The sequence below is a fragment of the Kryptolebias marmoratus genome, linkage group LG8, assembly GCF_001649575.2.
Source record: "Kryptolebias marmoratus isolate JLee-2015 linkage group LG8, ASM164957v2, whole genome shotgun sequence".
Lineage (NCBI taxonomy): Eukaryota > Metazoa > Chordata > Actinopteri > Cyprinodontiformes > Rivulidae > Kryptolebias > Kryptolebias marmoratus.
In genome coordinates, this window is record NC_051437.1 from 2767682 (window position 1) to 2775440 (window position 7759).

A 7759-nucleotide genomic window follows, 5' to 3' on the forward strand; every position below is an offset into this window, starting at 1 on the left:
GATTAGAGGACTTATGTCTCAGCACGATCTAGAGAAACTCATCCTTGCGTTTGTCTTTAGCCGCATTGATTACTGCAACAGCGTATTCACAGGTCTGACTAATAAATCAATCAAACAGCTTGTTGAGGAGACAAAATATTACCTAAATGCAACTCAAACTTTAAAAAACCTCTCCTCACAACGGACCAGAAAATGCACAGAGAAACCAGGAGTCAAACATGGTCAGAAGCAGTATCTTCAGTTTCAAAGATTTATTAGCCTTAGTACTAAGGGAGACACTCCTTACCAGCTCACAGCAGGAACACCAGAAGATGTCTGAGCTAAATCACTAAAACATAGCATTTTAACCTGAACAAAGAACTGACCCATCCTCCTTCAGTCATCTTTCCGGAACCCTGTATATGGACTTGTTTTCCTCCATCTTCTGCAGGTGGTTTTCTTCGAGTGGGTTTCGGTTCCTAATTAGCTGACTCCTCCAGACCTCGTTATCTTCGTACTTGGTGCAGGCAGTCACGTACATCACAAACTCACATGACCTCACCCGTGCAGAGTTGCACTCATCCTCAGGTTAATAAAATATATAGAATTACAGAACATTAATACATGATTCTAACTGGTAAAGAGTGTCTATATTATAGTTTTACTTCACAATTTCCACCTTTTGGTCTCTGAAAGAGACCACCTTTAAACACAGCGCTCTATCCCTACTAGGTGCAGCACTGCCCGCGCCGGAAACTCCCCAAGGGCAAGATGTTGAATGCAGGGGTAAAACAGCAACGGCGCCCCAGCCCTCCGTGGTGGCGGCCCTTTCTAGCACAGCGCACACACCTGTACAGATGAGAACTAGCCCTATTCTGAGAAACAAACAAAAGATCATGTATATGTGTATGTAGCTTAACGAAACAAAATTTCATGTGGGATGACTGTACGGCTGGCTAACCAAACAATGTGAACAAATTTTTTTTTAAAAATTCAGTTTATGAATTATGCATAAACAATTTTTTTTTTCCCAAATATAATTTTTTATTGAGCATAACTTAAAAACAATTTAGAATTTATCATACCAGTGGTGCCTAAGGATGAAAAAAAGATCTCTCACCATTTTCGGCCTAATCCAACCCTAGGGGGCGCCACAAATAGGTAATGTTTATACTGCCGAAATGGCTGAATGGATTTATGTGAAACTTGGTGGGTATCTTTAGGATACAACCCTAAAACTATGTTATCATTATGGTAATGATTGGTCTAAGGGGGCGTGTCTTATGTGCAAAAATGTATGTGTAGCCTTTAACATTTCGAAAAATTCACAAAAAATCACTTGTTGAATTTAGAGTGCTAAGACTTACAGGATATGTTCCTTGCCCAATCTGTAAAAGTGCAGATCAAAATTTGCGGCTCTATATTCAAGCATGTCGTTACTATCTACGAAGTTTGTGACTGAAGCTAGCAGTAGCAACTCGAACTCTGGCCGAATGAATTGAAATTTGGTACTCTGTTCAGACCTAGCCTATCTACAAACCCCAAGAAATATCGCTTAAATTTGAGTGTCCCCTTGTGGTTAATAAAGAAAAATATATAAATGCTAACTAATATAGCTGTTTTCTTTTTTATTTTGAAAAAAGTTTTAGACTATGGTGGATTGAAAAATTTGGGCAAACAAAAGACAGAATACTGGTTACCTGTGAATATTTTGAGATTTTTTTCAGGCATTATTGATTTTTAACAAATTACTGAATATATTTCAGTATGACCAGCACAGCTACGATGATGGTTAACAATTTCTTGTACAAAAGCCGTTAGGTGTGGAGATTTCCTAAAGTGCAAACATTATTCCACAGATACACACGGTGATGTGGGAATATTTGGGAAATTCCATAATAAGGTTTCAATTTTTTATGATTTTTTGCGTATTGGCTGGACATCATGAAAATGACGTTTTCAATTTTTCATAAAGAATGTGTTCAATCCAGGAGGATAGAAATAAAAGAATATTATTACAGATGTAGACTTGATCATCTGAGAATATTTTGGAAATTTCCTTATGTACTGCTGATTTTCCATTAATTTAATTATTTGACCAATTATACCATAACATCGCATTGAACAATTTTCTTTTGAAAAAGCATTTCTTCTAGGGACTTGGAGATAATTGCACATTATTACAGATGTTGACTTGATCATCTGACAATATTTTGGTATTTTTTGAATGAGTAATGGATTTTATATGAATTTATTTCTTTGGCTCTGTGTGGTATCAAATGGTAGTTAGGTTTTCCTTCCCGAGCTTTCTTAGGAAATTATACCATTGCGTCTTACGGAGCGCCTTTGAGTATGCATAGTCCTGACGACTTTTGACTAGGTCCACTCGCCGAGAGAGGTGGTAACGCCACGCCTGTGGGACGTCAGGAGTGGAGCGCGCGGATAGGGGCGGAGTGTGGAGGCTTGGAACCCATTGATAACTGCTTGCAGTTCTAGTTTCATTTGCATTTTTGTTCTACCTTTGCTGCCACATCAGCTTTTTATTTTGTTTATTTTCTTCATTTAAATAAATTAGTTTTTTTAAAATGAGTCTGCGCTCTGGGTTTCCCTTCGTCTCCACCACTCCTGACAATACCAATGTATCGAACTCGGATTATTTTACTTTATCTTGTGGTACACGTCAAGGGTGTCCACTCTCACCTTTGCTCTTTGTGTTAGCAATTGAACCTCTCTCAGTAACCCTCAGAACCTCTCCCCTGTTTCAGGGGGTAACTCATGGGGGTACAGAGCATAGGGTTGCTTTATATGCAGATGATTTATTATTATATGTTTCAAACCCAGTAGCACACTTTTCTTCTATCTTGGAAATTGTGGCTCTTTCTAAGGGTACAAGATTAATATAAAAAAGTGCATGCTTTCCCATAAACCTAGCAGCACAGGAGCTTAGACAATCTGACTTTCCTTTCCATCTAGCACGGTCTGGCTTTGGAAGTATTTGGAAGTGCATAAATAAAAATAAATAAATAAATAAATGTTAGAGTAAAGGTCCAGTTGTTCTGAAGAGGCTGTACAATCTGTTTAGTTCATGGTTTTGGTGGTAATGTCTTATAAAATTCACACATTTTGTTTTTACTGTAACCAAACTGCAGCTTTTTAGGGTATAAAGTGGAAAATGTGGGTTCGTTCAGAAAGAGGTGTTGTTCAGCTTGTAGGGCACCACAACTGCTTCCACCCACCTTGATCATCATCATCATATGAAATAACTTTTTTCACAACAAAAAATAGTGGCTGGTAAAATATTTGAGTGGCTGGTAAAAAATAGACCACCAGCCACTATGGCTGGTGGACAAAATTTTGAATTTCCACCCCTGATCCTAGGTCTGAATTAATGAAATATTCTCATTGGATACTTTGTTCTGTACAAAGTTGAATGTGCTGACAACAAAATCACATGGAAATCATCAATGGAAATCAAATTTATTTACCAATGGAGGCCTGGATTTGGAGTCATGCACAAAATTAAAGTGGAAAAACACTACAGGCTGATCCAAGTTTGATGTAATGTCCTTAAAACATGTAAAAATGAGGCTCAGTATTGTGTGTGGCCTCCACATGCCCGTATGACCTCCCTACAATGCATGTGCATGCTCCTGATGAGGTGCCGGATGGTCTCCTGAGGGATCTCCTCCCAGACCTGGACTAAAGCATCCACCAACTCCTGGATAGTCTGTGGTGCAGCGTGACGTTGGTGGATAGAGCGAGACATGATGTCCCAGATGTGCTCAATCGGATTCAGGTCTGGGGAACGAGTGGGCCAGTCCATAGCTTAAATGCTTTCATCTTGCAGGAACTGCTGACACACTCCATCCACATGAGGTTTAGCGTTGTCCTGCATGAGGAGGAACCCAGGGCCAACCGCTCCAGCATATGGTCTCACAAGGGGTCTGAGGATCTCATCTCGGTACCTAATGGCAGTCATGCTACCTATGGCGAGTACATGGAGAGCTGTGCGGCCCTCCAAAGAAATGTCACCCCACACCATTATTGACCCACTGCCAAACCGGTCATGCTGTAGGATGTTGCAGGCAGCAGATCGCTCTCCACAGCGTCTCCAGACTCTCTCACGTCTATCACATGTGCTCAGGGCTCTGGCAGTGCTCCTCCTTGCACAAAGGTGAAGGTAGCGGTCCTGCTTCTGGATTGTTGCCCTCCTATGGCCTCCTCCACGTCTGCTCCCCTTCAACTTTACTCGCTTATGATACTTAGCAATCCTGCAAGGGTGAAGATCTGGTCCACTTCTTCACGACCAGAATTAAAGCCACACTGCTCCTTCTGAATCCAAGATTCGGCAGTCAGTCGGAACCTCTCTTCCAACACCATGGAGGCTGAAAAGTGTGATCCTACGATAATTGGAACACACTCTCCGGTCCCCCTTTTTAAAAATGGAAACCACTACCTCAGTCTGCCACTCCACAGGCATTATCCCGGTCCTCCATGTGACACTGAGGAGACCAGTTAACCATGACTACCCCAGAATGTCCAGAGCCTTCAGCAACTCGGGGCAAATCTTGTCCACCCCTGGCGCCCTGCCACGGGGGGGCTTTTTCAGTACCTCGGTGACCTCTGCCATGATAATGGACTCGTCTTACCCCTAAGTGCCCAGATTCTGCCTCCTCAAAGGTGAACATGATGGCCAGATTAAGGAGCTCTTCATAGTGCTCCTTCCACCGCTTGACAATAGCCACTGTCCGGGTCAGCAGTTCTTGGCCTGAAATGGGGCCTGCTTTCCCTTTCTGAGTCATTAAACAGTTTGCCAGAAACTCATCAAGGCCAACCAACAGTCCTTCTCCATTGCCTCTCTGAATTCTTCCCATTTTCGAGTATTTGCCTCTGCAACCACAGAAGCCACATTCTTTCTGGTTACCCTGTACCTGTCAGTTGCTTTGGGAGTCCTCAAGGACAGCCAAGCCCTAAAGGCCTCGTTCTTCAACTTGGCAGCCTCCATCACTGCTGGTGTCCACCAGCTGGTTGTCCAGTTGCCGCCACAGCTTCTGGAACTTACATTTGCAATAGAGGCACTGAACATGGCCCATTCAGATTCCATGTCCCCAACCTCCACTGGGACATGTGAAAAACATTCCCGCAGTGTGAGTTGAAGTTTTCATGAACATAGGGCTAAGCAAATCCATAAAAAGTTTATTCTAAAGAAAAAAGTCACGATTGAGTCCAGCTTCTGATTTCCTGCTTGTTGCACTATCCATCGTGTCTTCCTGTGTTTCCATTTACGCAGTGGCACCCAATTTGTTGTTGCTAGCACAAGTCTGCAGAACTTTTTGACTGACCTTAGGCACATTTAGCACACAATTTTCTCCTCACACAGGCATCAGTTGCAAAAACACATCAACACAGTCGACTGTCCTGTTGATTGCTGATGACATAACAGAAGTGGGACTTAATTGCAGCTTTTTTTTTTCTTAGAAGAAAAAAAAAAGAAGGTGACAGTGAAAATTTTTTATGGCTAACAATGCCTTTGCATTTAAAAAAGATCCAGAGGCAGAACAACTACTTAAATATTATAAGGCTTGTAGAAAACTGCTTCCTTTCTAATTAAAGTAATGGGACATCATTGTGTTGAATACAGCAGGTGTTTACCATTTTAGAGATTTTTCATTAATGTACACTGATACCTTTCTTTTGTTTACAGATATTTTAAAAATATCTGTAAACAAAAGAGTATCCAATGTACAAGTATCCCATGTCTCCTGGCTTAATTTTGACTGATTTTGGTCTGATTTCTACAGGTGAAGAATAAGTTGAGTTTTGTCTACATTAACAAATACTTAATACAGCATAAATAGTCTTCACTTTAGAAGGGTTCACCAAAAGACTTAACTAACTACTAGCAACTGCCTTAATTATTAATGCACGACAGCATAACTATACAGTCAATTCAAACATTCTCTAACTATTATTACATGTCTAACACATGGCATGAAAGTACATTTATATGACCATTTACATACATATATACATAGTATATAGAATAGTTGAGCAATGAGTTTTTAAGCATGAACAAATATTGAGTCTGTTGGTTTTGGAAGTAATTAGCTTTTAGGGGTAAAGCATTAATAAATATGTTAATTTATAGCATATGAAATATAAATCATCCTTAATGTATGTTTTAAAGGTTAATTATTTATTAAGGATTAAATAAGGCTAAATAAGGTGTAGTTATTAAAAAGTGCTACAAAAATACACATACTTCCATGCACATTTCATATTTGCATATCTAATCAATGTCAAGACACATCTCTGTGGTGTTCAGTTCTGAATGATCTGACAAGCTATACCTTTGGCATAGTTATTTGATATAATATAGTCTTACAAGCCAAAGTTAATCTGATTTTTTCCAGTTTAGGAAAATAAAGGACCTCTCTAAACAAGCTGGTATATGTAGGTGGAGTTGCAGATTTCCGATTTAGCCTCCTGGCCTTCAAAGTTCTGAAGGCTATTAAGTTCTTTTTAACAGGAAAGAGATTAAGTGAATTTGGCCATATATCACCTGGCAACCTTAGGTGGTCTGGGGGTAATTTGATATTTGTCCTCTCAACATGTGATGCTGTGGCACAAAACAGATGAGACACACACATTGAGCTTCTGTTAGCATTTGACAGGAGAGCTATTCTTCTTCTGTGTGCCCATAAGTCTAGTTGATGCCACCAAAGCGAAAAGCGCCCCCCTAGCGGCTGGATGTGGGATAGCGTTGAACAACTGAAATAGCACTAAAGAACTTATTACAACATGTTTTTGGTTGCTATTTTTTTTTTTCACCCCTCTAAAGATACTCCAAACAAGGCAGTTAAACCATAAGGGGCTATATCCTCTTCAGCTACATTAGCCAACGTAAGAAATATTTCAGACCAGAACGTTGTCATGGAGGGAAGGCTGTGGCCTGTTGGCACATTTGCACAGAGGAGACATTGTGTCAAATGTTTTTACAAGCCTGGCATTAGTATAGTAATCTTGATATAGGGTATGACATTGCATGAAAATGTGCCTAGCACAGATTGAAGATCTGTGTGTACCCTCTTTAAAACCTTCCAAGCATTGTCTAAAATCAACAATGCCAAGCCCGTCTTCCATACATTTTTCATTACAATGGAAGGATTTGAAAGGCTAAAGAATATTTAAATATATGGAGATTGCTAGAGATAGGCAGCAGCTCTCCTGCAACCTTACACAAAAAAAGCAGATAAAGAAAATGGATGGATGGAAGAAATTGCTTCTCTTATTGAGGAGAGAGGCTGCAGAAATATTTTAAAAGTCAGGGGGGGTTAGAAGAGCTGGAAATTCTGGGGATGAGCTACAGACATAATGTTGAGTAAAATTATAGTTTCTAAACATTTTTATAATAGTTTTAAATTTTTTGAACTGAACAGAAAGAAAGTAGACAACATTAAATGAATAGAAGTATGAGACTGCCTTGACAAGGTGCACAGCAAATTCAAAAGTGTTAAATGTTTTGGTGTTAGCAGACTTTGTGCAAAAGCAGAGTTAATTTTACACTTATAGAGTCACATTCTGTTTATGTAACTCTGGGATGTATATTATTAGTAGTTAAAATCCATTGTTAAAACAAAGTGTTTACGTATCAAATCTAGAGGTGTTAAAATGGAATCAATAACTCTTTACTTCTTAACTCTGAACTCCACCAGCAGCTCGAACACTGAAGGAGTTAATTCACTGACTCCGCCCCAGAATCACAGATTCCCACCGAAGC